Below are 26,833 nucleotides of genomic sequence, written 5' to 3' on the forward strand. Positions count from 1 at the left end.
AGGCTGAGGCAGCAGAATTGTTTGAACCCAGGAGGTGGAGGTTGCAGTGAGCCGATAGAGCACCACCACTGCACTCCCACCTGGGCGACAGAGCAAGACTCTGGCTCAAAAAAAAAAAAAAAAAAAAAAAAGACAAGAAAAAACAATGTTAGGCTGGCACAGGTCCCTACGGTGTCAACCTCAGAATCTGTAGCATGTAGAAGATGTAGGCGCTTTGGCAAAATCTGAAGCCAGTAAATCCCACCATATGCTGTCAGGGAGAACCAGGACCTGTGTAAAACGCAGGTTACGTTATTTTTAGGTCCACAGAGTGATGGGGATGAGCCTCTGTGCGAGCCAGGAGCTGGCCGCTGGTCCTCACACTCCCCTTTGCATCATGTCCACATGGGGCTAGCGGGAGGGCATCACTGCGAGCTTCTCTTTCTCCGGGTGTCCGGGAGAGAAGCGAAGCAGACGCGCCAGCCTAGGAGGGGAGACCCGCCCTTCACTCCCCTCGGGCTCCTCCACAGCCACAGTCAGGAGGGCCTTCCGCTTCTTCACTCAGAGAGTGCTGGGACTTAGGGAATCTCTTGGCCCCTTCCAGCACTAACTGCTTTGGTTCTATAATTGTGTGTTCATTGACACTGATTAACTCTGGATTGAATTATGTGGATTTTGATTGGCTTAAGATGTGAATAAGGATTTGGGGCCTCCTCCCCAAACACCTGGGTTTTATAGTTTATAATGGTGACTGTGTGTTTTGCTGGAACGATGTGAAACCTTCCTCACAGCTCTTCTGGAAGGTGTTAAGCAGACTCACATAAATGCGCTTCACAAATTCATTTAGGTGTTTGGGGAGAGAAGGCACTGCCAACGTTTATCTATTCATTCAACACAATTGCTGCATGCCCGTCCTTTGCTGGCCACTGTTGTTGGGACACATTAAATTTTTACATGTGGGGGGTAGGGAGAAAGATGGACAGTAAGCAAGAAATAAACCTAGAGGGAAAATGGACCCGAGTAAGGGGCTGCAAGGCCAGCAGTGACCAAACACAACCTCTTCTTGTGACATTCTCAAGGGAGGTCCTGCGGTCTGTAAGCTTCTCCTTTGGCCTTTGAGGGAAGCCTCGGGCCACACTGATCCCACTGTCAATTCAGTAACCACCAGGTTCTCGTGGCAGTGAGTGGGGTATGTAGACACCATAAGGTGGGAAACACGCACTTGTGCAAGTTCCACACCCACTGGAAATGGCGCGATCTGTAAGATGGTTACCTTTGGGTACATCTAGACACTGAACACACCCACACATACACAAATAGCATTTCCTAATTTTGTGAAATGCTATCCTTAATTTTGCATTAAAAAGTCACCTAGGGGCCAGATGTGGTGGCTCATGCCTGTAATCCTAGCATTTTGGGAGGCCAAGGCCAGCGAAGCGGAGCTTGCAGTGAGCTGAGATAGCACCACTGCACTCCAGCCTGAGTGACAGAGTGAGACTCCACCTTGGGGGGAGGAACAAAGAAAGTCACCTAGGAAGTTCCAAGACTTATAGAAGGGCTTGAAAGCAACACATTCTCTTAGATTTGTTGAACCTCTGCCTCCTGGGTTCAAGCAATTCTCATGCCTCAGCCCCCGGAGTAGCTGGGATTGCAGGCGCCCGCCGCCATGCCTGGATACTTTTTGTATTTTTAGTAGACACGGGGTTCCACCAGTGGTTCTCAAAGTGTCCTCCATGGACCAGCAGCATCAGCATCACCTGGAAATTTGTTACGGCTGCAAATTCTCTGGCCCCTCTTGAGACCTACTGAATCAGAAATGATGGGGTAGGGCCCAGAAATTCATGTTTTTTGTCTGTTTTGTTTGTTTGTTTTTGAGACAGGGTCTCGCTCTGTCGCCCAACCTGGAGTGCAGTGGCGCGATCTGGGCTCACTGCAAGCTCCGCCTCCCGGGTTCACACCATTCTCCTGCCTCAGCCTCCCAAGTAGCTGGGACTACAGGCGCCCACCAACGTGCCCGGCTAATTTTTTGTATTTTTTAGTAGAGACGGGGTTTCACCGTGTTAACCAGGATGGTCTCGATCTCCTGACCTTGTGATCTGCCCGCCTCGGCCTCCCACAGTGCTGGGATTACAGGCGTGAGCCACCGCGCCGGGCCCAGCAATCCGTTTTAATGAGCCATCCAGGTGATTCTGATCATGTTTGAGAATCACTGCTAGATCATACAGAGGATATTTAACGATAGAAATACTATCTTACAGTTTCAATAGTCATTTTCTCATTTGAGCTGTGGTAAACAGTGCAGAATCAGCAACAGATATTAATGCCCATAACAAAAAAAAAAAGAAAGAAAAAACTGGAGGGTTGAGGATGCCTGGATCCCACAGCTATTAAGCATTAAATAAACGATCCTGGTATTCTGCTTCATTGCTCCTTCTGAACTTTCTCTATTTAATTCTTTCTCAGCCCTTCCTTCTTTTATCCACAATACTGAGATGCCTTAAACCCCTCAGGTAAGTAGGAGACAGAATATAGAGATTAGAGTGGATACCTCGAAATATTGGTGACAAAAATCTCCAGTGTCTGAACTGTAACTTTCTACAAATGAAGAGCTTAAAGTTATAGTTCAATGTTTTTCTCTTTCACAAGAAGAAAGGACCACGCAGAGCGGAAATACTCACTCCCAGCGGCCTCACCAGGGCGGCGGGCGGCCCGGCTACGACGGCAGGATCGTTCACCACGGCCCGGGCCCAGGGCCTTCTGGTTACACCAGGATCCACGGGCTGGGGCTGCGTGGTACCGTGGGGATGGATGCCGTGGTTTTGTGATCCACGCTGCCATCTTCTGGGGAGTCTCATCAGAGACTGTGGTTCCGTTTTCAGTGCAAAGCTGTGAGTCCGAGACTGTGGCGGGGGCACGTCTCAATTCAACTGGACCTATTCCAGCCAGCTAATGATGGTGATGGTGATGAGGAGAGGAGGATGGTGGCGGTGGTGATGAAAACCAGGATTCTGGAGTTTACAGCGGTTCTCACTCTTTTAAAAGCACGTCCCATAAAGAGTACAGCTGATCAAACAACAAAAGAAGAAAATAAATCAGAGAGCTGCTACTATTTTTAAAAGGTGGAAGTGGACAGAATGGCCTTCGGGGCAAGTGAAGAAAACTGGAAAATACACACTCTACAGAGGCTGATTCTGGAACGTGGGACCCTGAGCACTCAGCGAATTCTTTGTTTTCCAAAGTTTCTCCGCTAAGCACCTTGCAGGGTGCATGGCTTCAGATGGCCGGCTGCCTGAGCTTTAACCAAGTAGGAAACAACGGAGACGGTAACTTGATTCCAGACTTCCAGCCTGGAAAATGCTGAAAAAATACGTTTTGGTTACTTTTAAGCCAGGCAGATTGTAAGAGAAATGCAGTGTTTCACAGTGGGAGAAGCTACAAGCCTGTAATCTAGTGGTTGACAGGGCCTGCTCCACCTTTCTCTTAGCTCCTGGTGTTACCAGCATCCTCCTCACTCCAGTCACTGCCTCCTCCATCATTAGGCGACATTCTCGTATGTCTGTCTCTTCTCCTCTTCTACGGACACCAGGCATATCAGATTAGGGGCCCTCCCTCCTGCAGGATGACCTCATTTTACTCACATTTGGGATGATCCTATTTCCAAATAAGGTCACATTCTGAGGTTCTGGGAAGCACATGGATTTTAGGGGAGCACTCTCCAGTAAATAGGCTTGGGTTCCGATCTTGGTGTAGGTACTAATTAGCTGTTCAGTCGTGAGGCAGCTCTAGCCATCCGTTTTCTCATCTGGTAACATAAAGGAGTTAGCATGTGCCTGGCACAGAGTATACTCAGCAGAAGACAGCTGTTATTTTTGCTTTCACTATCAGAAAAAAAGTGTTTGTTTGTTTGTTTGTTTGTTTGTTTTTGAGACGGAGTCTCGCTCTGTCGCCCAGGCTGGAGTGAGTGGCCGCGATCTCAGTTCACTGCAAGCTCCACCTCCCAGGTTCACGCCATTCTCCTGCCTCAGCCTCCCGAGTAGCTGGGACCACAGGCGCCGCCACCACGTCCGGCTAGTTTTTTATATTTTTAGTAGAGACGGGGTTTCACCGTGTTGGCCAGGATGGTCTCGATCTCTTAACCTTGTGATCCACCCGCCTCGGCCTCCCACAGTGCTGGGATTACAGGTGTGAGCCACTGCGCCCAGCCAAAAAAAAGTTTTAATAAATTTAAAGAGAGAGAAAACAAGATCCTACAGTCCCTGGACCAAAGCAGAGCATTTAAATAAAGAGAGCTTTGGAAAGCGTGATTTCTACCTGAATCCCTTTCTCCCTCTCACATCACATTTAGCATCTGATTTAGCTCAGGAGACACCGAGTTGTTGTTAACCAGCTGTTTCTGATGAGGTAGATAACATTTGGGTCCATTTCAGTCTCCGGGGGAGGCTCAGAAGAGACACACAGCTCTGCCACCTTTTCTACCCACCTCTCCCTACGCTGTGCAAGCTTGTGTTTCCAGAACCAGGTTCATTCTGACTGGATCCCAGGTGTGTCCAAGGCCTTTTGTTTGGCAGAAGGGAGTGTACAATCCAGCCTCCTCATCAACCTGATTGAACTTCTCTTCATTAACTTTGAGTATTGTGGATTTAGAGACATGTTATTTGAGAAGGCTGTGATATTAATATATTAGAAACCATGAATATTTGGGGATGAATTACTTTTCCAACAAATTAGTGCCCTAAGGGGGTAGGCCTTTTCGAAGAGAGAAAGGAAGTTGAAGAAAGTTCCAGAGCCTGACTTGCAGCAGGGCACGTGTTCACCTGAGAAACGTGGTAATGGGGTAATTGAGATCCTCTGAACAGTAACCGACTTGCCACCTGAGCAAAAAGCCCTGAAGGCAACAACTGCGGCATTCCCACGTGTACAGTGTTCCAGGCACTGCCCTAAAAACATCCATGTGACTTTGTGTATACGTGTGTTTACAGAATGTGTAAATAAATAGGAGAATATGAAACACATGCATCTGCGTTTATAAACTCCGCATCCACTTATGCTAATGAAATTATTTCCATCTGACAACAGCCGTTCTCTGTGGAGGTGCTAGGAATTGGAGAGATTACTGGGATCTTTGTCCTCACACTTGGAGAAATGGAGTCACTAATGTTTTCACCATAAAAGGCAGGAAACTTGGCCGATGTCAGCGCTGAAAACTTTATTGCTCAAGGAGCATATAAGTTGGAAAGAAAGTTACCATCTGAAATTTTTTCACAACAGAGGAACTTTTAAACTCAAATTCATTTCCATTGCCCGTTGCAATTGACATCTCATGTTTTCTTTTTTTTTTTTTTTTTTTTTTTGAGACGGAGTCTCGCTCTGTCGCCCAGGCTGGAGTGCAGTGGCGCAATCTCGGCTCACTGCAAGCTCCGCCTCCCGGGTTCACGCCATTCTCCTGCCTCAGCCTCCCGAGTAGCTGGGACTACAGGCGCCCGCCCCTGCGCCCGGCTAATTTTTTCTATTTTTAGTAGAGACGGGGTTTCACCATGGTCTCGATCTCCTGACCTTGTGATCCGCCCACCTCGGCCTCCCAAAGTGCTGGGATTACAGGCGTGAGCCACCACGCCCGGCCAGACATCTCATGTTTTCATGTATTCATTTTTAGCAAAGTTTTCCAAGCCTATCAGTAAACTGGTGTGCATAAAAATCTCTGCAGAACTTGTTTAAAATGTGTATTTCTGAGCTCTGCCTCCAAAGAGTCCAAGGAAGTGAGCCCCAGTGAATGCCGGGAACCGCCTCTCTCAGTCTTAAAACTTGAGAAAGTTACAATTGTCTTATCTGAGTTTCTTTCTCAGGAAACCGATCATCAGGCCTCCCAGATAAACATCAAGGAACGGAAACTCACCAGATTGCAGCATCTGGAAAATCAGACTTCAGAGCCCTCACAGGTCATGACTGCCTAACCCACCACCTGCTTCCTGTGGACCAACTCCTCTTCCTTACCCCTCCCTCATTTCTGTTTTCCCATGCAGGCTCACGTTGTTCGCTGCTACCTCCGCTCTTAATCCAGGGAGATGGATTTGAGGCTGAGCTCCCATCTCTTTAGCTGTAGCACCTGATTAAAGCCTTCTTCCCTGGCAATACTTATTGTCTCAGTGATTGACTTTCTGTGCAGTACCAGTGTCTTGCCACAACACGCTGAAGAGAGAGCTACAAGCATGTGGATTACACGTGATTTTCATTTTCTTAAATACTGAATCAAGGTTGGGAGCATGCTGTTGTCCTTAGGTGTTCTCAGAGGACAACCCGAGATGTGGTTGACATTCAGATGCAGCTTCTCTTACTTTTGTGGCAGCGCCCCTCACACTGCACATGGAGCACAGACCCCGTCCACATCCATCAGTGGCTGCACTGCCAAGGCACATCACATCTCCTGGTTATTTAATCACACACACACACACACACACACACACACACACACACACACACTCCCCCAAGGCATGGGGTCCTGTTGGTAGCAACAGCAAAGTCACTCATACTTCTCCCTCATCCATGCACCGCGGGCAGACGCGATGGCCTGTTGTCCTCACGTTTCCTCTGCTGTTGCTCAATGTGTCATTCCAAGTGAGGTGTTTAAGAGCTGCGTGCCGCCTCCGCCTCTTCCTGTGCTGCAGTGATCTCGGCAGACACTCGTTTTACATGGCACAGCTACAGTATGGAAGGGGTCACTCGACTGCATCAGACTTTATAAAGGCACTGTTTCAGGGTTTATTTGTTGCTCCATGTCGCCTGGCCTAACTTGACTTACACATATGCCAAAAGTTGATTCATACTTTGGACACGGGCATTTTTATCCAGCCATAAAATATCTGCTCATACGCATATGATAGTAATGGCTTTTCCACATCTTAAGCCATTGAGTTTTATGTGCTATCCATAGAGATGCTTTAAAAATAAATTTTGTGAATAAACTTTTCTACTTTTTCTCCTGGCATAACATTTGTAAATTTGGGATGATTTTATAAGATTCTTGGCAGCAAAGTAAACTACCTGTTTTTAGTATGAGAAGTGGGAGTTTGGTTTTGGTGACACAATCGCATACTGCAAAGCATGATTTTGTGCTTGTCCTAAAACCTAAATTGTTCCACTGGAGAGCTCAGAGTTTTCTTGTGTAGAAATAAAGCAGAAGTTTGAAAAGTTTTTTTTTTTTTTTTTTTTAAAGACTGTGTATCACTCTGTCACCTAGGCTGGAGTGCACTGCCGCGATCTTGGCTCACTGTAACCTCTGCTGCCCGGGTTCACGCCATTCTCCTGCCTCAGCCTCCCGAGTAGCTGGGATTGCAGGCACCTGCCACCACGCCTGGCTAATTTTTGTATTTTTAGTAGAGACAGGGTTTCGCCATCTTGGCTAGGCTGGTCTTGAACTCCCTACCTTGTGATCTACCTGCCTCAGCCTCTCAAGGTGTTGGGATTACAGGCGTGAGCCACCGCGCCTGGCAGTTTGAAAAGTTGTATAGAAGACAGTACACTAGGGACTGCGTCGAACTTGATTTTCCTTTTTCTGTGTAGTATGTGAAATAATTGTTTGTTTCACCCACTCAGACTCCTTTTGGCATTCACAAGAGATTCTTCCTCACGGCTCATGTTTGGGATGCTTTTCTGAATTGTAGTTTATGTTATTAGGCTCATTCTTCTCTTCATGCCTCAATGAGCCATTTTTACACAGCAACTCAATTGTGTAAATTGGGAAAATAAAATAACTGTCTTACCCAGGTCCTCAAGAAAGAGGAGCCGGAGTCTTGATTAAAGAGCTGGTATTTTGTTTGGGGGGTACAAACCTAGGGCCAAGAGGGTGAGGGAAAACAAGCTGTAAGGCAAGAAAAGATCCTGGTTAGTGTGGCGTTGAGAGGTGAAGCCAGCTGGACTTACTGGGTCCAGTGGGGACTTGGAGAGCTTTTCTGTCCAGCTAGAGGATTGTAAATGCACCATTCAGTGCTCTGTGTCTAGTTAAAGGATCGTAAATGCACCAATCAGCACTCTGTGTCTAGCTAGAGGATTGTAAATGCACCATTCAGTGCTCTGTGTCTAGTTAAAGGATCGTAAATGCACCAATCAGCGCTCTGTGTCTAGCTAGAGGATTGTAAACGCACCAATCAGCACTCTGTAAAATGGGCCAATCAGCACTCTGCAAAATGAACCAATCAGCAGGACGTGGGCGGGGACAAATAAGGGAATAAAAGCTGGCCACCCCAGCCAGCAAACCAGAGGGGTCCCCTTCCACGCTGTGGATGCTTTGTTCTTTCGCTCTCCACAATAAATCTTGCTGCTACTCACTCTTTGGGTCTGTGTCACCTTTAAGACCTGTGACACTCACTAGGAAGGTTCACGGCTTCATTCTTGAAGTCAGCAAGGCCAAGAACTCACTGGAAGGAACCAACTCTGGACACAGCATGACAGTACTGTACTGGCCACAGCATCGCAGTGAGCCACCAGTGGATGTTCTCTCACCAAGGGGGATTTCTCCAGGAGGGTTACGGCTCCCGGAAGAGGTGGAATTTATCTTCCCAACTCCTTCCTGTCTCCTGTACACCAATTGCCCATGTACACCCCCAGATAGCCAAAGGCCCTCACTTCTGGGTTGCATCGTCTAGCCCCTTGGTGGCTTGTAAGTCTCACTTCTGTTCTCTATTAAATGACCTTCCTCAGGGGGTGCTTCAAGGATTAAACAAGATAATGAATGCGGGCAGGGCTTGGTGGCTCATGCCTGTAATCCCAGCATTTTGGGAGGCCGAGGCGGGTGGATCACTTGAAGTCAGGAGTTCAAGACCAGCCTGGCCAAAATGGTGAAACCCTGTCTCTACTAAAAATACAAAAAATTAACTGGGCATGGTGGTGAGCGTCTGTACTCCCAGCTACTTGGGAGGCGGAGGCAGGAAAATCACCTGAACCTGGGAGGTGGAGGTTGCAGTGAGCCAAGATAGCGCCACTGCACTCCAGCCTGGGTGACAGAGTTAGACTCCATCTCAAAACAATAACAATAAAAATCCAGATTATGAATGTAAAACCTTAGTCATTATAAGAACTCAAGAAAATGACTGACAAAAGAAAAGGTGCTGGGGTCCTGAGTTCCTGCTCCTCTGTGAGATGAGGCTTAGGATCAGCCAGAGAGGAGCAGAGGAACATCTGGGTATGGTGACAGACTTGGAACCATGTCCAATGTTTATGTGCAGCTGTTTCAACCAAATTTATGAGAGTGGAGGGAAAGGATAGGATTCAAAAATGTTTCTGCAGCAATAACAATAAGCAAAAATTAAATAACTTTGGATGCAAAAGCCTTCCTCTGCAGTGGCCAAGTCCAATTGCTTATAATGGTCTCCTCAGGAAAATAATCTATTTCAACATTGTTCCAGGAATGCAAAGAATGCTGGAAATCATTTATTCCACCTTGTTTCTGCCCTTTCTCATGAGGAATGGGGGTAAATATCATGTAGACCAAAAGCAAAAGTTCACAGCTCCATCTGTGAACTTTTTTTTGCAGTGAACCGAGATCGCGCCACTGCACTCCAGCCTGGGCAACAAAGCGAGACTCCGTCTCAAAAAAAAAAAAGAAAAAAAACAACAAAGTGCTTCTTTTGGCCATGCACGGTGACTCGTGACTGTCTTCCCAGCCCTCTGGGAGGCCGAGGTGGGTAGATCACCTGAGGTCAGGACTTCCATGCCAGCCTGACCAACACGGTGAAACCGTCTCCATCTGCGAACAGCTCACTGGGGCAGAGTCGTTCCTTTAAATCTGGGAGGTAAAAAAATCTAAGTTCCCAAAGCTGGCTTTCAACTTTCCCCCACACAGAATTCACTTATTTTGAATGGCTCAGTTACAGGTTTCACTACAGAGTGGCAACCCCACTTCATTTCAGCCAAGAAACTCACGTTAAAGAAAAAACATCCAAGGCCTGCGGAGAACAGATCTAACGCCAATACAGTCAAACCCTGAAGCCGAAACATTTAAAAATAGATATTCTCATATTGCTTGTTACTTTTTTCATGGCATACAATGGAATACCTTAATTCTCTGGTGTTTCTGTTAAGGACACAAATTTCATTCAGCAAATATTCCCTGAGATTTGGGGTGGGGTCACGGGCCCTAACAGATAAGCATTGTGTGAGCTTCCCGAACTCAAGGACCTTGCAGGTTAGGTGAAAATATGTGACAATTAAAAAATACAGTCGTGAAAAGACTGTTCTAAGGCAGCGTGCGATTCTGGATGAATGAGTGACAGAGGTAGCCAAGGGCCCCGAATTTCAGAGAGAGAAAGGACCCTGTGGGCTGGACAAATCTTCGACGGTTAGACTTGAGGTAAGTTTTGAAAGGGGTGAAAGGATTTGGCTAGAGAGAAGGGGCTAAGGGAAGCAGATAGTCCAGGCCGAGGGGATGTTATGGGTAAAGATAGCGGGAAAATATGCATGCCACAGTCCAGGGCAGAGTGGGAAATAATAATAGCAGGTGTTTAGTGAGCACCTACTGTCCATTTGGATGTGCTGAGCCGTTCAACATTCTGGTCTCATTTAATGCTCAAAATATGCCCACAAAGAGGCATTCTTTCACCCAGGCAGGAATGCAATGGCACGATCTCAACTCACTGCAACCTCCACCTCCGGGGTTCAAGCAATTCTCCTGCGTCGGCCTCCCGAGTAGCTGGGATTACAGGCGCCCACCATGATGGCTGGCTAATTTTCGTATTTTTAGTAGATACAGGGTTTCACCATGTTGGTCAGGCTGGTATGGAAGTCCTGACCTCAGGTGATCTACCCACCTCGGCCTCCCAAAGTGCTGAGAAGACAGGCATGAGCCACCATGCCCGGCCAAAAGCGGCATTCTTTTTTTTTTTTTTTTTTTTTTTGAGATGGATTCTTGCTCTGTTGCCCAGGCTGGAGTGCAGTGGCGTGATCTTGGTCACTGAAAGCTCCGCCTCCCAGGTTCACGCCATTCTCCTGCCTTAGCCTCCCGAGTAGCTGGGACTACAGGCGTCTGCCACCACATCTGGCTAATTTTTTGTATTTTTAGTAGAGACGGGGTTTCACCATGTTAGCCAGGATGGTCTTGATCTCCTGACCTCGTGATCCCCCCGCCTCAGCCTTCCAAAGTGCTGGGATTACAGGTGTGAGCCACCGTGCCTGGTCCAAAAGAGTGACTGGCCGAAGGTCAGAGCAGGGCAGTGATTTGAATTCAGGATGAGGGTTCAGGTCAGACTGTGAGAAGCCTCACTGGCTAAGTTTGTGTGGGGTAACTCATGAGGCAGAAAGAATACAAAGATAAATGAGACTCAGTCCTCAGACTCGTAACCCGGTTGGGGAGAAAGCCAGCAATGGTGTGCAGAATGAATGGGCGCGGAGATGCAGGGCCAAGTGCCTGGCGGTGAGAGCTTGGATCAGTGCTTCTGAGGACGTGGCTCCGTGACCAGCAGCATCGGCATCAGCATTACCTGGGAACTTGCTAGAGATGCAGATTCTCAAGCTATACCCCAGGCCTGGTGATTCAGACACTCTGCGGGTGGGGCCCAGCAGGCTGCCTGTCAACAGCCCCTCCAGGTGAGCCAGGTGCTGCTAAAGCCTGAGGACCGGGTAGTGAGGGTGAGGGCACAGTCGGAAAGGGCCAGCTGGGGAGATACTAAAAAGGAGGAATTCGCAGAAGACCCTTTCCGTGGCCAGCTTCTGCCCACTCTGTCCTCAGTCTCACCATCTGCACCTTGGTGACTGATTGGCTATCTGGGACTGGAAGAGAGGGAGCCGTCAGTGGTTCCGCTGAGGTTTCAGGTCTAGGATAATGTGGTCCGATTTGCATCCGGTAGACCTGTGTTCAAGTCCTGGATCTGCTACATTCCAGCTGTATCACTTCACCTCTTTGAGGCTTAGTTTCCTCATCTGTAAAATGGGAATAGCAATAACATCACCCTGTTAGGAGTCTTGTAGGAGTGAAATGAGATCACGTGAAAATGCATTGACTGTAAAAAGCTATGAAAATAAAGGCCATCATTAGTGACAGAAAGGTAGAGAGGCTCTGGTCATGATTTGGTTTTATTAAGTGTATAAAGTATGCATAAAAAGTGATGGTAAAGGCCGGGCGCGGTGGCTCACGCCTGTAATCCCAGCACTTTGGGAGGCCGAGGTGGGCGGATTGCCTGAGGTCAGGAGTTCAAGACCAGTCTGGCCAACATGGTGAAACCCCGTCTCTACTAAAAATACAAAAAAATTAGCCGGGCATGGTGGCGTGGGCTGTAATCCCAGCTACTCAGGAGGCTGAGGCAGGGTAATTGCTTGAACCAGTGAGGTGGAGGTTGCAGTGGGCCAAGATCGTGCCACTGCTCTCCAGACTGGGCAACAGAGCAAGATTCTGTCTCAAAAAAAAAAAAAAAAGAAAAATTAATGGTAGAGTAGCTTACTCTGAATGCTCCTGTGAATAGTTAAAGATGAACCAAAGGATGGAGATGGAAATACAGATTTAGGTATCATTGGCAAAGAGATGAATAAGAATAGGTTTGCCTTTTTTTTTTTTTTTTCCAGAGAAAGGGCTAAAAAGACAGTCTGCCTTTGTGTAAAAAATACCACAGTCTATAAAGTTCAGAATTATGGGATGACAGGGTGCATGACATCCCCAAAAGTGCTTCTGGCATAGTCTAGGGAACCCCACAGATAGAGAGAGAGGGGACAGTGGCCAACATATGAACCCTGAGGATGGGCAGTGCCACTAAGACCACTGAGAAGGTAATTTAAAGATTAAAATAGGGGACGCACCAGAACGGGCAGATGTGGAATACAGACGTAGCCAGCATGGTATTCAGAGTACCAACTTGGCTTTGCAAGAAGTGTCACATATTTGTGTGTGTGTGAGTGTGTGTGTGTGTGTGTGTGTTTTATTTATTATTAATGTTTACTTTGAGAAAAGTTACTATTAATGCTTACTTTGAGAAAAGAATAATTGAAATATTATTTGATTACAATAAAATTCATCTTTTTAAAGTGTATAATACAGGCGGGGCGTGGTGGCTCACGCCTGTAATCCCAGCACTTTGCGAGGCTGAGGCGGGCAGATGACTTGAGGTCAGGAGTTTGAGACCAGCCTGGCCAATATGGTGAAACCCCGTCTCTATTAAAAATACAAAAATTGGCTAGGTGCGGTGGCTCCCGCCTGTAATCCCAGCACTTTGGGAGGCCAAGGCAGGCGGATCACAAGGTCAGGAAATCGAGACCATCCTGGCTAACACAGTGAAACCCCGTCTCTACTAAAAATACAAAAACAAAATTAGCCAGGCGCGGTGGCGGGCGCCTGTAGTCACAGCTACTCAGGAGGCCGAATCAGGAGAATCACTTGAAACTGGGAGGTGGAGGTTGAAGTGAGCTGAGATTGTACTGCTGCACTCCAGCCTGGGTGACAAAGTTAGACTCCGTCTCGAAACAAAACAAGACAAAAAAAACCCAAAAAACTAAACCCAACTTTTATGTTAAGTTCAGAGGTACAAGCGCAGGTTTGTTACGTAGGTAAACTCGTGTCACGGGGGTTTGTCGCACAGATTATTTCATCACCCAGGTATTAAGCCCAGTACCCAATAGCTATCTTTTCTGCTCCTCCTGCTCCTCCCACCTTCCACCCTCCACCCTCAAGTAGACCCCAGTGCCTGTTGTTTCCATCTTTGTGTTCGTAAGTTCTCATCATTTAGCTCCTACTTCTAAGTGAGAACATGCAGTATTTGGTTTTCTATTCCTGTGTTAATTTGCCAACGATAATGGCCTCCAGCTCCATCCATGTTCCTGCAAGACATGATCTCGTTCTTTTTTATGGCTGCATTCTTAAACATTTTATCCCCCCAAAGAGAAATTCCATACCCATCAGCTGTAATTTCATTCCTTCTGCCCTCAGCCTCCGGCAACGATTAATCTGCTTTCTGTCTCTATGGAATTGTCTATTTTGGGTATTTTATATAAATGGCATCATACAATACGTGGCTGTGAGCCTGACATAGTGTTGTCAAGCTTTCTCCATATTGTAACATTTCTTTTTATTGATGAATGGTATTCCATTTGTTCAGCCATTCATGGACATTTGTGTTGCTTCCACTCCTTGGCTATTTAGAATAATGCTTCAATGAACATTTTTGTACAAGTTTTTGAGTGGACATATGTTTTCAGTTCTCTGGGGTATATACCTAGGAGTGGAATTACTAGGCCATATGGTCATTCTGTTTAACTTTTTGAGGAACTGGCAGACTGTTTTCCAAAGCAGCTGTACCATTTTATGTGTCCACCAGCAGCGTATGAGGTTTCCAATTTTCTCCACATCCTTGTCAACACTTATTATTGTCTGTCTTTTAAAATGATGGTTATCCTACGAGGTAGGAAGTGGTATCTCACTGTAGTTCTGATTTTCATTCTCCTAATGGTGCATGATGTTGAATAACTTTCCTTGTGCTCACCGGTCATTGTATATCCTCCTTGCAGAAATGTTTCCTCAAATTCTTCGCTCATTTTTATTGCCCTTTTATTGTTTAGTGGAGTTCTTTATATAGAGTTCTTTATATATTCTAGAAACAAGTTGTTTATCAGATATATCATCTGCAAATATTTTCTCCCATTCTGTGTCCTTTTTTCACTTTTTATTAGTGTTGTTGCACAAAATTTTAATTTTTTTTTTTTTTTTTTGAGACAGAGTCTTGCTTTTGCCCAGGTTGGAGTGCAGTGGCGTGATCTTGGCTCACTGCAACCTCCGCCTCCCAAATTCAAGCAATTCTCCTGCCTCAGCCTCCTAAGTAGCTGGGATTACAGGCGTGTGCCACCACACCTGGCTTAGTTTTGTATTTTTAGTAGAGATAGGGTTTCTCCATGTTGACCAGGCTGGTCTTGAACTCCCGACCTCAGGTGATCCACCTCTTTGGCCTCCCAAAGTGCTAGGATTACAGGCATGAGCCGCCACCCCCAACCAAGATTTTAAACTTTTGATGAAGTTCAATTTGTTTATTTTTAATTGCCAGTGCTTTTGGTGTCACAGCTAAGAAACTATTGCCTAAGTTAAAGTCACAAAGATTCACACCTATATTTTTCTCTAAGAGTTTTACAGTTTTAGCTCTTACATTTAGGTCTTTGATACATTTTGAATTATTTTTTTGTATATGGTGTGAAGTGGGGGGTCCAACTTACTTATTTTGCGTGTGGATGTGTGTAGTTTCCTCAGCATCCTTACTTTAAAAGACTATTCTTTGCTCATTGAATTGTCTTAGCACCATTGTCGAAAATCAATTGATCCTGAAAGTAATGGTTTATTTCTGGACTCTCAATTCTATTCCATTTATTGCTATGTCTGTCCTTACAACAGTACCACATCATCTCGATTACTATAGCTTTAGAGTGAAAATGTGAGTCCTTCTACTTTGTTCTTTTTCAGACCTGTTTTGTGTATTCTGGATCTCTTGCATTTCCATATGAATTTTAAGATAAACTTTTCAACTTCTGGATAGAAAGCAGTAGGCTTTTTGATAGTGATTATGTTGACTAATTTGAAGAGGATTATTATCTTGATGATATTGTCCTCCAATGTATGAACATGGCATGTCTTTCTATTTAATTCTGCTTTAGTTTCTTCCAAAAATATTATATAGTTTTCAGTGTACAAGACTCATATTTCTTCTGTTAAATGTATTCCTCACTGTCTTATTCTTTTTGATGTTATTGTTGATTGAATTGAATTGTTTTCTTAATTTCTTTCTTTTTTTCCTTGTTTTGGATACGGGGTCTCCCTCTGTCTTCCAGGCTGGAGTAGCATGACCACAGCTCACTGCAGCTTTGAACTCCTGGGCTCAAGGGATCCTGCTGCCTCAGCCCCTTGAGTAGCTAGGCAGGCATGGGCCATCACACCTGGCTAACTTTTTAAATATATTGTAGAGATGGGGTCTCACTATGTTGCCCAGGCTGCAATTCCTGGCCTCAAGTGAGTCTCCTGTCTCAGCCTCCCAAAGTGCTGGGACGGCGGGCATGAGCCACAGTGTTAATTTCATGTTTGTATTGTTCATTACTAGTAATAGAAATGGAATTGGTTTTTGTATATTGATCCTGTATCCTGCAAACTTGTACTTGCTTATGTGCTCTAATAGGTGTTTTTGGTTTGTGTTTGTGTGTCTATTTCTTTGGATTTTCTATATACAAAAGCATGTCATCTGCAGATACAAAGAATTTTGCTTCTTCCTTACCAATCTGGGTGCCCTTTATTTCTTTTTCTTGACTAATTGTTCTGGTTTAAATTTTTAATAATTTTCTCTTAAGCTTCCCTTCTGCCAAGCCATGGAATCATGTTAGTAGTCAGTCTGGAATCTTCCCTGCTCTTGGACTTGTGTCTATTTTTTTTTTGAGGCAGAATCTCACTCTGTCACCCAGGCTGGAGTTCAGAGGCGCGATCTCGGCTCACTGCAAGCTCTGCCTCCCGGGTTCACAGCATTCTCCTGCCTCAGCCTCCTGAGTAGCTGGGACTACAGGTGCCCACCACCATGCCCAGCTAATTTTTTGTATTTTTTTAGTGGGGACAGGGTTTTGCTGTGTTAGCCAGGATGGTCTCCATCTCCTAACACTGTGATCCACCTGCCTCGGCCTCCCAAAGTGCTGGGATTACAGGAATGAGCCACCGTGCCTGGCCACTTGTGTCTAATTTTTTAGAAGCTTATACTGAATTAATTCACTGGGGGAGGGTGGTGTCTTGTCCTTGGTGCCATCATCATCCTTGTTTTAGTCTAATCTTAAAACATGGGTTCATGCAGGTCCCTGCTGTGTCCTCCCTGGCCCAGCTGCTAGGCCTCTCCTGATCTCCAGTTCTCTGTGTGATGTTGTCCCAGCCCTTGGGTGCTCACTAAACATTCAGTAGCTCCCAGCTTTCTCTGGGCTACAGGAAACTCTGTTGAGACCGTCTTGGATCTGTCTGCCCAAACATAGCATTGCTCTCCCAGCCTGCTGGGCACAGGAGAACATGTGCCCTGGGCATGAGGAGCATGCCTGTCTTCTGCTCGAGGTCCCCAACCACATGGAGCTTCTGTCATTTGACCCTGACCCCCAGGGCCCAGCCCTGGGTTGGGGGCAGACTATGGAGCCCTTCTCACAGGCCCTCGCCAGCGTTTCAAGCCTTGTGTTGCTTTCTGACTGTCTTAATTTCTCATCTAGAGGAATTTTATGCGGTTGAAGTGGCTTTGATTGGTTCTATATGTAGTCCTTTAAATGAGTTGTTACAGTCTCGCCAATGCACATTAACGCAGCAGTTTCTCATCGACTGAACAAGTACCCTGGGTTCTTTGTCCCACCTCCAAGAAAATTAAGGAACATGGACACAAAGGTGGGGCTGGACCAAAAGTTTAATAAGTGAAAGAAAAGGCGGGGAGCGGTGGCTCACGCCTGTAATCCCAACATTTTGGGAGGCCAAGGCGGGTGGACCACAAGGTCAGTATATCGAGACCATCCTCACTAACACGGTGAAACCCCATCTCTACTAAAAATACAAAAAATTAGCCGGTGTGGTGGTGGTGCCTGTAGTCCCAGCTACTCAGGAGGCTGAGGCAGGAGAATGACGTGAACCCGGGAGGCAGAGCTTGCAGCTTGCAGTGAGCCGAGATCACGCCACCGCACTCCAGCCTGGGCGACAGAGCGAGACTCAGTCTCAAAAAAAAAAAAAAAAAAAAAGAGTGAAAGGAAAAACGCTCTCTGCAGCAGAGAGAGGACTCCCGGTGGACTGCTGGGTTACAGCTGAGTTCAAAAGCTTTTATCAGAAACTCTTCTCATCTCTGTGGCAGTTTGAGTCACTTCTCTTATCAGTAAAGCTGTCTGTGCAATTCCCCTTCTGTTACGCAGCTGTGGTCTCTAGGCCATCACGAATTCCGCTTTTCTAGTTTGTGTAACTGTGGGTTTGTTTTAGGTAAGTCCCCTCCCGGCCTGTGCAGCTTTCCATGGTGTATATGCCTGAAAAAGGGGGGAAACTCTTTCGTGGGAGCTCCTCACTCACTGTACGAAATTGCTCACGTGTGTGCAGGTGCAGCTTGAGGGTTTTTCCCCCCAAGGTTGTTTCATTTTTGCCCGTTGCTGTAACTTTCCAGGCAGGCTGCTTCTGTAGTCGGAATTTTCCCCACGTGATTTTTTCCTTTCCTTCTTCTCACAGCGGCTATCATCTGGGGTGACTCTGCCTCGCCGGGGATGCTTGGCAATGTCTGGAGACATTTTGGTTCTCACAACTCGAGGGTCGTGGATGCTGCTGGCACCTAGTGGTGGAGCCCAGGGAGCATCCCACCCTGAGCAGGACATCCCCACAACAATGAATCATTAGGTCTAACATGTCGGTAGGGTGGAGGTTGAGAAACCCTGTTATAAATCCCTTGTTTAAATCCTTGAGGATGTGGGCTTTTGAAATAATTATAATAAATAATTTTAATTTGATTTTCCGTGGTTATATTGCCGTCCCTGGGACACGGAGGCAGAAGGTCTATTTGATTAGGGAAGGGCAGGGAGCAGGATGAAATGTCAAAGAGCATCTCATAGGAGAACCACACAGCAATGAAAATGAATGAGATGTAGACACACAGGCCACACAACAAGCAGATAGCCTTGAACAAAAGAATATACAACATGGGTTCGTGTACATAAAGTTCAAAAACAGGCACAACTACTTTACTGGGGAGATTATAGCTGGACAGTAACACTACCAAGAAAATCAAGGATATTATTGCCATAAAAGTCAGGGTAATGATTACCTCTGGGTGGGGAGGCGGAAAAAGGATACCAAGGGACTGGCACCATTCCATTCCTTGAACTTTTCATTTTCCTTTAAATAGTGCTTTTTTGTTTTATGAACTTCTATGTATGTTTCACAATTAAAACATAAAAATGGGGGCCATCAGTCAACATTCAAAAATCTCATCCTCCTAAAACAGAAGGAGTACCTAAGTGGAAAAACAGGTGAATTACTTTTAGTTTTTTTTGTTTTTGTCTTTGTTTTATTTTGTTTTTTGTTTTGAGACAAGAGTTTTGTTCTTTCATCCAGGCTGGAGTGAAGTGGCACGATCTAGGCTCGCCGCAACCTCTGCCCCCCTTGTTCAAGTGATTCTCCTGCCTCGGCCTCCTGAGTAGCTGGGACTACAGGCGCCCGCCACCACGCCCGGCTAATTTTTTATTTTTAGTAGAGATGGAGTTTCTCCATGTTGGTCAGGCTGGTCTCAAACTCCCGACCTCAAGTGATCCACCCGCCTCAGCCTCCCAAAGTGCTGGGATTATAGGCGTGAGCCACTGCGCCCAGCCAAACAAGCAAATTTCAAACAAAGTCTGGGGTTTAGTTAATAGTCATGTACCAGCCGTAATCTCCTAGTTTTGACACGTGTACTACAGTGATGTAAGATGTTAACAACTGGGGAACTGGGAGCGGGGACGGGGTCTCTCTAAATTATCTTTGCAGTGTAGACCTAAAATTAGTTCAAAATTAAAAGTTTCTTTAAAAACAAGTCTCTAACACATTTATAAATGCTTCCCTCTAACCTTTGATCTTTTTCTCAGCTTTCACTTTATCATCTTTTGATGATATGAGCAACAATGCTGGGAGTAACAGCAGCTAATTCTTAAAGCAAGGCTGGCCCCACAGGCTGTGCTTCTGCTGCTGCTATTGTGGAGGACCTGGGAAGTGCAGAAAAGTCTGAAGAAACAGAAAAAACAGCTGCTCGGATGCAGTCACTACTTTCACTGAGGCATCTTGCCGTCCTGTTTTGGTTTCTCTGTACATTTTAATTTGGCTTACACCATTTTGTAACCTGATTTTTAAAAAACTCTAAACATCGCCAGGCACGGTGGCTCACACCTGTAATCCCAGCACTTTGGGAGGCTGAAGCAGGCAAATCACGGGGTCAGGAGTTTGAGACCAGACTGGCCAATATGATGAAACCCCATCTCTACTAAAAATACAAAAATTGGCCGGCGTGGTGGCTCACGCCTGTAATCCCAGCACTTTGGGAGGCCAAGGCGGGCGGTTCACGAGGTCAGGAGATCAAGACCATCCTGGCTAACACAGTGAAACCCCGTCTCTACTAAAAATATATAAAAAATTAGCCAGGCGTGGTGGTGAGCACCTGTAGTCCCGTCTACTCGGGAGGCTGAGGCAGGAGAATGGTGTGAACCCGGGAGGCAGAGCTTGCAGTGAGCCGAGACTGCACCACTGCACTCCAGCCCGGGCGACACAGAGAGACTCCGTCTCAAAATAAATAAATAAATAAATAAATAAAATTAATAAATACACTGTGTATAGGATGCCACGCTTTACTGACCTAAGTCTAGAGTGCTGGGCCTTTAGGCTATTTCCAAGTTCTCTGTCTCATGTAAGCTTCCCTGAACATCTTTATTCCAAATTTATGACTACTTTTTGGATTATTTGCTTAATTTCTTTTTTTTTTTTTTTTTTTTTGGCCACTTCTCTGTTTTTCTTATCATAAATTATTAGGGCAAGCAGTTCTATGAATTAACAGGATAGCTCTTTAGCATAAAAATTAACAAGCTTTTAGAATTCTACATCTCATATCACTCAGTATTCCCCACTACCCTTCAAGACTGAATGGCAGATTTTCCTGCTATTTACGGAGACAAGGGAATCACTGGTGAGTAACATCTTTCTTTACATCTGATAGAAGAAAGATACCACATAGATGCAGGATTGAGGCAATGATGGAAATAATTAAGGATAAGGAAACAAGCAGCATTTCGAAGCTTCTAGTAATACACCAAGTGCTTTTGAAATGCAGCATCTCACATCTCGTTCATTCCTCTGAACAACGCTATACGTAGATGTTTTCTGTTTTACAGATGAGGAAACTGAAGCCAAACCCAGAGATCCAGAGATCCAGCTTCAGAAGAAGGGGTGGGTGAGGAAATCAGGATAATATGGGAGGGGAGAAACTACAGACCAGGCGCCTTGGAATACGTGTCTCTTTTTTTTTTTTTTTTTTTGAGACCGGGTCTCACTCTGTCGCCAGGCTGGAGTGCAGTGGTGCGATCTCGGCTCACTGCAAGCTCCGCCTCCCGGGTTCACGCCTTTCTCCTGCCTCAGCCTCTTGAGTAGCTGGGACTACAGGCGCCGCCACTACGCCTGGCTAATTTTTCTATTTTTAGTAGAGACGGGGTTTCACCGTGTTCGCCAGGATGGTCTCGATCTCCTGACCTCGTGATCCACCTGCCTCGGCCTCCCAAAGTGCTGGGATTACAGGCGTGAGCCACTGCGCCCGGCCTAACGTGTCTCTGAGCATCACATTGTATTACTGCTTTGCCAGGATTGGTACTTAGTATTTACTCAAAAAAAAAAAAAAAAAAAAAGCAGAATCAAAAAGCAAATCTCTGATTCCCTCGTCTTTTAGGTCAGAACCCTCAAGTTAAGATATTCCACCACAACTGAACTCTGACTAATGCAAAGGTATCACTGCTGTCTTGCAATACACTCTTGTAAACGTGAGGCACAAGTTTATAATAAATTATTATTTCAGAGCAAGCCCTTTTTAACTCTCTGTCTCTGAATGCTAATGGATACTATTTGAAACACAGATTTTTTTCACAATGTACTCTTATTTTGGAATTTATATTATGTTATCACCTGAACTTCTTGGAACTGTGGGGTATTAGAAAATAAACATTGTCATACCTCAAAACTCCAGGCATCAAGAAGAATGCCTGAGGTTCCATTCATTTTGAAATGGAGGTGCCTGCTGAGGTAGCACAAAGCTGACTCAACAAAAGTTACTGGAGAAAGGAAAACATTCTACTTTTCCTTTTTTTTTTTTGAGATGGAGTTTTGCTCTTGACCCCCAGGCTGGAGTGCAATGGCACGATCTCGGCTCACTGCAACCTCCTTCTTCCGGGTTCAAGTGATTCTCCTGCCTCAACCTCCCGAGTAGCTGGAATTACAGTTGCCTGCCACCATGCCCGGCTAATTTTTGTATTTTTAATAGAGATGGGGTCTCACCATGTTGGCCAGGCTAGTCTCAAACTCCTGACCTCAGGTGATCCACCCACCTCGGCCTCCCGAAGTGCTGGGATTGCAGGCGTGAGCCACCGCGCCTGGCTTATTTTCCTTCTTGACATTTGTATGCAGCATTCCTGATGCTGAGCACTTTCTTACTTTGCCACAGTGTAGCTTGTGTTCATTCATATGGCACATTTGGGCCCAGAAGTTGGTTCCTATTAAAGCACCATACAAAGTCTGAAATTAGCCATTCAGTGGTCAGGCACGGTGGCTCACGCCCGTAACCCCCGCACTTTGGGAGGCCGAGGCGGGTGGATCATGAGGTCAGGAGATCGAGACCATCCTGGCAACATGGTGAAACCCTGTTTCTACTAAAAATACAAAAATCAGCTGGGTGTGGTGGCATATGCCTGTAATCCCAGCTACTTGGGAGGCTGAGGCAAGAGAATCGCTTGAACCAGGGAGCTGAGGGTTGCAGTGAGCCAAGATCGCACCACTGCACTCCAATCTGGCCACAGAGCAAGACTCTACCTCAAAACAAACAAACAAACAAAAAACATGAAATTAGCCATTCAGCAAAAACAATGTATTTCAAAATTCTTGCTTATTTAATGATAATAATAATAATAACAAATGGCTACTTTTATTGTGATAATTCTATTATTGTTCTCCAATTGCTGTGCTGATGCATTATGGTATCGAATGTTCCCATCTGGTGAACGTTATTTCTCTTTTACAACTGTTGAAACTGAGGTTCCGTGAGATTAAGCATCTTGCCCAAGGTCACACAGCTAGTAACTGACAAAGCTGGCATTTGAACCAGACCTTTTGACCTCAAAACTCATAACCAGTTCATCTTCCTCGCCCATAAATAATATCCACCTTAAAAAATAGGACATTTAGGGTCTTATGTAGCTCTAAGAAGTTTGGGATATCTACTGCAAATTCTAGTGTAATGAAAGGATGCTAAGGAGATGGCTTAAAATGAAACTGCATTTCTTGTAAAAATTTTGGCCAAGTAACGTTTGTGTGTGTGTGTGTGTGTGTCTTAATTGGTGGAGTTCTAGAAAAAGGTCTAGAAAATTCGACCAAGGTAGGAGGACAGAACATTTTTCTTTCAGTTTCTCCCACTTGACGATCTGAGGATTCTGTGCGATCTCATTTTGGCAAAATTCATCAGGATATGGTCTTGGCTGAACGTTACTCCTGCCTCGGGCAGCGGAGATGTGTGTGGCACCAACTCAGCAGCTGGCGGGAACAGCCGCCTCCCCCACCTCACTCCTGCACAGTCGCTCCTGCAGGCCTCACTACGGTGCTGCCCATGTTCAGTGTCCAGCACAGCAGAGCCCACCCCTGTCATTCAATGATCCTGTTTATTTGACTTTATGACAAAAAGGGTGGAGGGGGCAAAATTCTGTCACCCACAGCAAAGTGTGGCGTTTCCCTGGACATTGGAGTCTGGAACTTGGTAACTTAAGTTTGATTTGTTTAATTGTGAATGTCACCCAGACACCCACATCGGTACAAACGCCACGGCAGGGTCAAGGGTCCCAGGTTGCTCAATAGCCACATCATCAGCTTTTTGCAAGAGCGGCTGACAACAGCGATTTCCCCAGGTCCGGCCGGAGGGGCTCCGGAGGCCTCACCCGCACCTGAACCTTGTGCTCTCCATTGAGCGCCACACATTTCACGGCCCAGAAATCCGCTGATTCAGCTTTGTTTGAGTCTCTGGACTCGACCTTTCTCCTGTAATCTCTAAGCTTGTTTTTAATAAATGTTTAACTTCTTGATTAATTTCAGTGATTTCTGAGGGTCATTTTTCACAGCGCAGATAATACGCTCTAAATACCTGCTGGGCTGTCCGCTCACTCCAAACTGTAAACGTTTCAGAGTGCTTTTTGTCTCCCTAATACTCTCCCTTATGTGGGAATGAAATTCAGTCCTTATTCTTTCTGCCGTCTGCATAATTGCCAGCATTTCAAGATGCTTGCTTCTCTCTTTCGTAGCCATTGGGAAAAAAGTGTTTGTTCGACCTTCACTAAATTCGTATTTTTCCGGTGTCTTATGCTCATTTCTTGAAGAGTGGCATATAATTAATTCTCAAATGTTGATTGTTTCACTATACTGCCTTTTCTTCAGCGATTTACCTGCTTTTCATTTTCTTCCTCCCCATCCACTTATCCCAGGAAGAAAACTTCTCATCCACATCTTTATTCCATTTGCTTTTTGAAACGCTTTCTGGTTCTGTGGAAGAAGTAAATGCTGTCTGCCGCCCTAGAACCCGAGTGGTCTCCTTTGTCATTTTGTGCGAGCTCCGTGGTCACATTCCCCATCCTCTGTCCTTGGGTGTTGGACTTGGTGGCACCACGTAATCCTGTAATGGAACCACACTTAAAAGCCGGCGGATTCCTCAGAGTACGACTGCTCTCGTGCAGTCCCATTACCAGCAATTGTCAATACGGGACCGAGACAGCGAAGCTACCGGGAGGATCCCCAAAGTGGCGGGAAGACCGGGATGAGTGGGTCTCGGACTTTTCGCCAGTGTTTCTTTCCCCTCTGGCTACATCACAAACAGGCTTCCTTCCTTTTCTTTTTCAATCTCCCTCCTTCTTACCATGTTTCCTTGTCTTATAATAGCACGTGCTTTAAACTTGCCATTGTACGTCCCGGGATATGATTTTTCAATCACTTATACACAGTATTTTAAAAACACGAATTGAAGAATGCTGTACATACTGGTGGACTCTCGTTTTTTTCATGGAAATCTTTAATTTCAAAATGATTCCACTCTCTCTCTCTCTGTTCTTTTAGAGAAGTGTTATCAGACAGTATATTACTATTTTCACTTAGCAATATGTAGAGATCACGTTTCCATGCTTATAATCTCCTTCACAATGATTTTTCAGAGGCCTAATTTTCTACTCTGGGACCTGTCGTCTGTGTCAGTAACTCCTGTCTGCATCCCGGATGTGCTGTGTGGTTCCCAGGTGCTCCATCTACATTGTGGACTGCACTAGAATTAAATGGACTCACTTCAATGGAAAAAGTCAAATGGCAGATTTGAAGAGTCGGAGTTGGGATTTAAAGAGACTGTAAGTTCTGCAGTCCAAAGGCACCCAGGATTTTTTAGTTTCTTGTTTTTGCTTGTTATTGCTTAATCTTTTTGGAACAAGTAGGATTATTTTCTAACCTGTCGTCAGAGTTGGGGTGGGTGTTCCTGTCACACAGGGAGGAGCAGGACCAGTCCTCAGGCTCAGCATTGGCACGTAATTTGGGTTTTTATCTCTGAGGTGATTGAGGCATGGACCTAGTTGGAAGGCTGGTGATTGACTGAGACAGTCTCTCGAGGCCTTTGCAATCCTGTAGGGTTTTGTTTTTTGTTTTTGAAAGGGAGTTTCGCTCTTGTCGCCCAGGCTGGCATCTAATGACGCGATCTCGGCTCACTGTCACCTCTGCCTTGCAGGTTCAAGCGATTCTCCTGCCTCAGCCAGCTAAGCAGCTGGGGTTACAGGCGCCCACCACCACGCCCGGCTAATGTTTTTGTATATTTAGTAGAAACGGGGTTTCAGCATGTGGGCCAGACTGGTCTTAAACTCCTAACCTCAGGTGATCCACCTGCCTTGGCCTCCCAAAGTTCTGGGATTACAGGCGTGATCCACCGCGCCCATCCCAACCCTGTGGTTTTATAATTCCATGGTAATGTTAGGGTGACTATCTTATGCCTACTTTAAGATAAAACTCAGAAGATGGTGGAGACATAAACTGAAGATTACTCCGGCTGGTCCTGAAAGCTTACAATTTGGCTTTCTTTCACAAGGGATAAAAATACTCCTTTAGTACCACGGTGTTTTTACAGCTCTGAGATTATAATTTTTGAAGTGTAAGTCAGTGAAGTGTAAGTCAGATCTAATGACCCCACCTTGTATAATGCTCTAGTGCCTTCTCCTTGCCGATAGAATAAATCCAAACACCTCATTGTGGTGTCAGCTGACTGTGACTGCCGTGTTCTTTTACTTGACAATATGTGCTTTTCCTGCTTCCACACCACAATGGCAGCACTAGAGTGTGGTGCAACAGAGACAATATGGTGCTCAAAGACAGAAATATTTGCTGTCTGGCTTTTTTTTTTCCCAGGAAAAGCAAGCCCCCTCCTGCTGTGTATGATCTAGCCGTTACCACCTCCCACCCGTGGCAGGTAAGCACGAACATCTGACCTCCATTGCTTCAAGACCTTGTCATCCCCATGACGCTCAGCAAGCCAAGCTCCGTGACTTCGTCACTGCTCAGTGTACTTGAGTCGGCTCAAGGCTGACTTTGGCTATTTGTACCCGAAGTCAATGAACTTTGGCTGGGGTGGGGTGGGACAGGGTCACAGGGCCTCCTAGGCATGGTGGCTGTTGACCATGTAATTATCTCTTGGAAGGAAAGTACATAAAAGGTATTCCTAAAACAACACTTGGAAATAATTTTGAAAATCTGCTTTCCTAGGGAGTGTAGGGAAGTTTAAATTTTCCCCTGAAATTTTGATAATTTGGGTCTATAAAACACACTGATAATAGATTGGTGGGAAATTTTATTAACGTGCACGCACATGCACAGGCATCACACAAAATATGAAAACTCAAAGAATGGCAAGATGGTTGATGCTTAAATATCCTCTTCGTTGGAAAGAGGGGAGATGAAGGAGGCGTAGAAATAAATGATTTTCAGGGAAGATGGGAGAGCCCAAAGAACAATGGCCTGGAACCACATTTCTCTAGGCTCGAGGGGGAGGTGGCGTCCCAGGTTGAGGGGAGCGAAGGGAGCCGAGGTAGGAAAGCTCCTCCTCATGCCCAAGCTCTCACGTTTCGCACGTGGAAATTG

General features: G+C 45.7%; 1 long non-coding RNA gene across 4 annotated transcripts in view; it reads left to right on the top strand.

Moving 5' to 3' along the window:
• Nucleotides 1-25,959, top strand: part of LOC135964405 (uncharacterized) — a 71,957-nt gene extending 45,998 nt beyond the window's left edge. For 3 of the 4 annotated variants that reach the window (XR_012424995.1, XR_012424990.1, XR_012424996.1), the window contains one exon: nt 24,877-25,959. This is a non-coding gene — a long non-coding RNA (uncharacterized lncRNA). Of the gene's footprint in view, nt 1-2,628; nt 3,072-24,876 lie in introns of those variants that run through there. The other variant, XR_012424992.1, reaches the window with a different exon arrangement.
• Nucleotides 25,960-26,833: the final 874 nt, after the last annotated feature.

This window comes from Macaca fascicularis, chromosome 15 (genome assembly GCF_037993035.2).
Source record: "Macaca fascicularis isolate 582-1 chromosome 15, T2T-MFA8v1.1".
Classification (NCBI taxonomy): domain Eukaryota; kingdom Metazoa; phylum Chordata; class Mammalia; order Primates; family Cercopithecidae; genus Macaca; species Macaca fascicularis.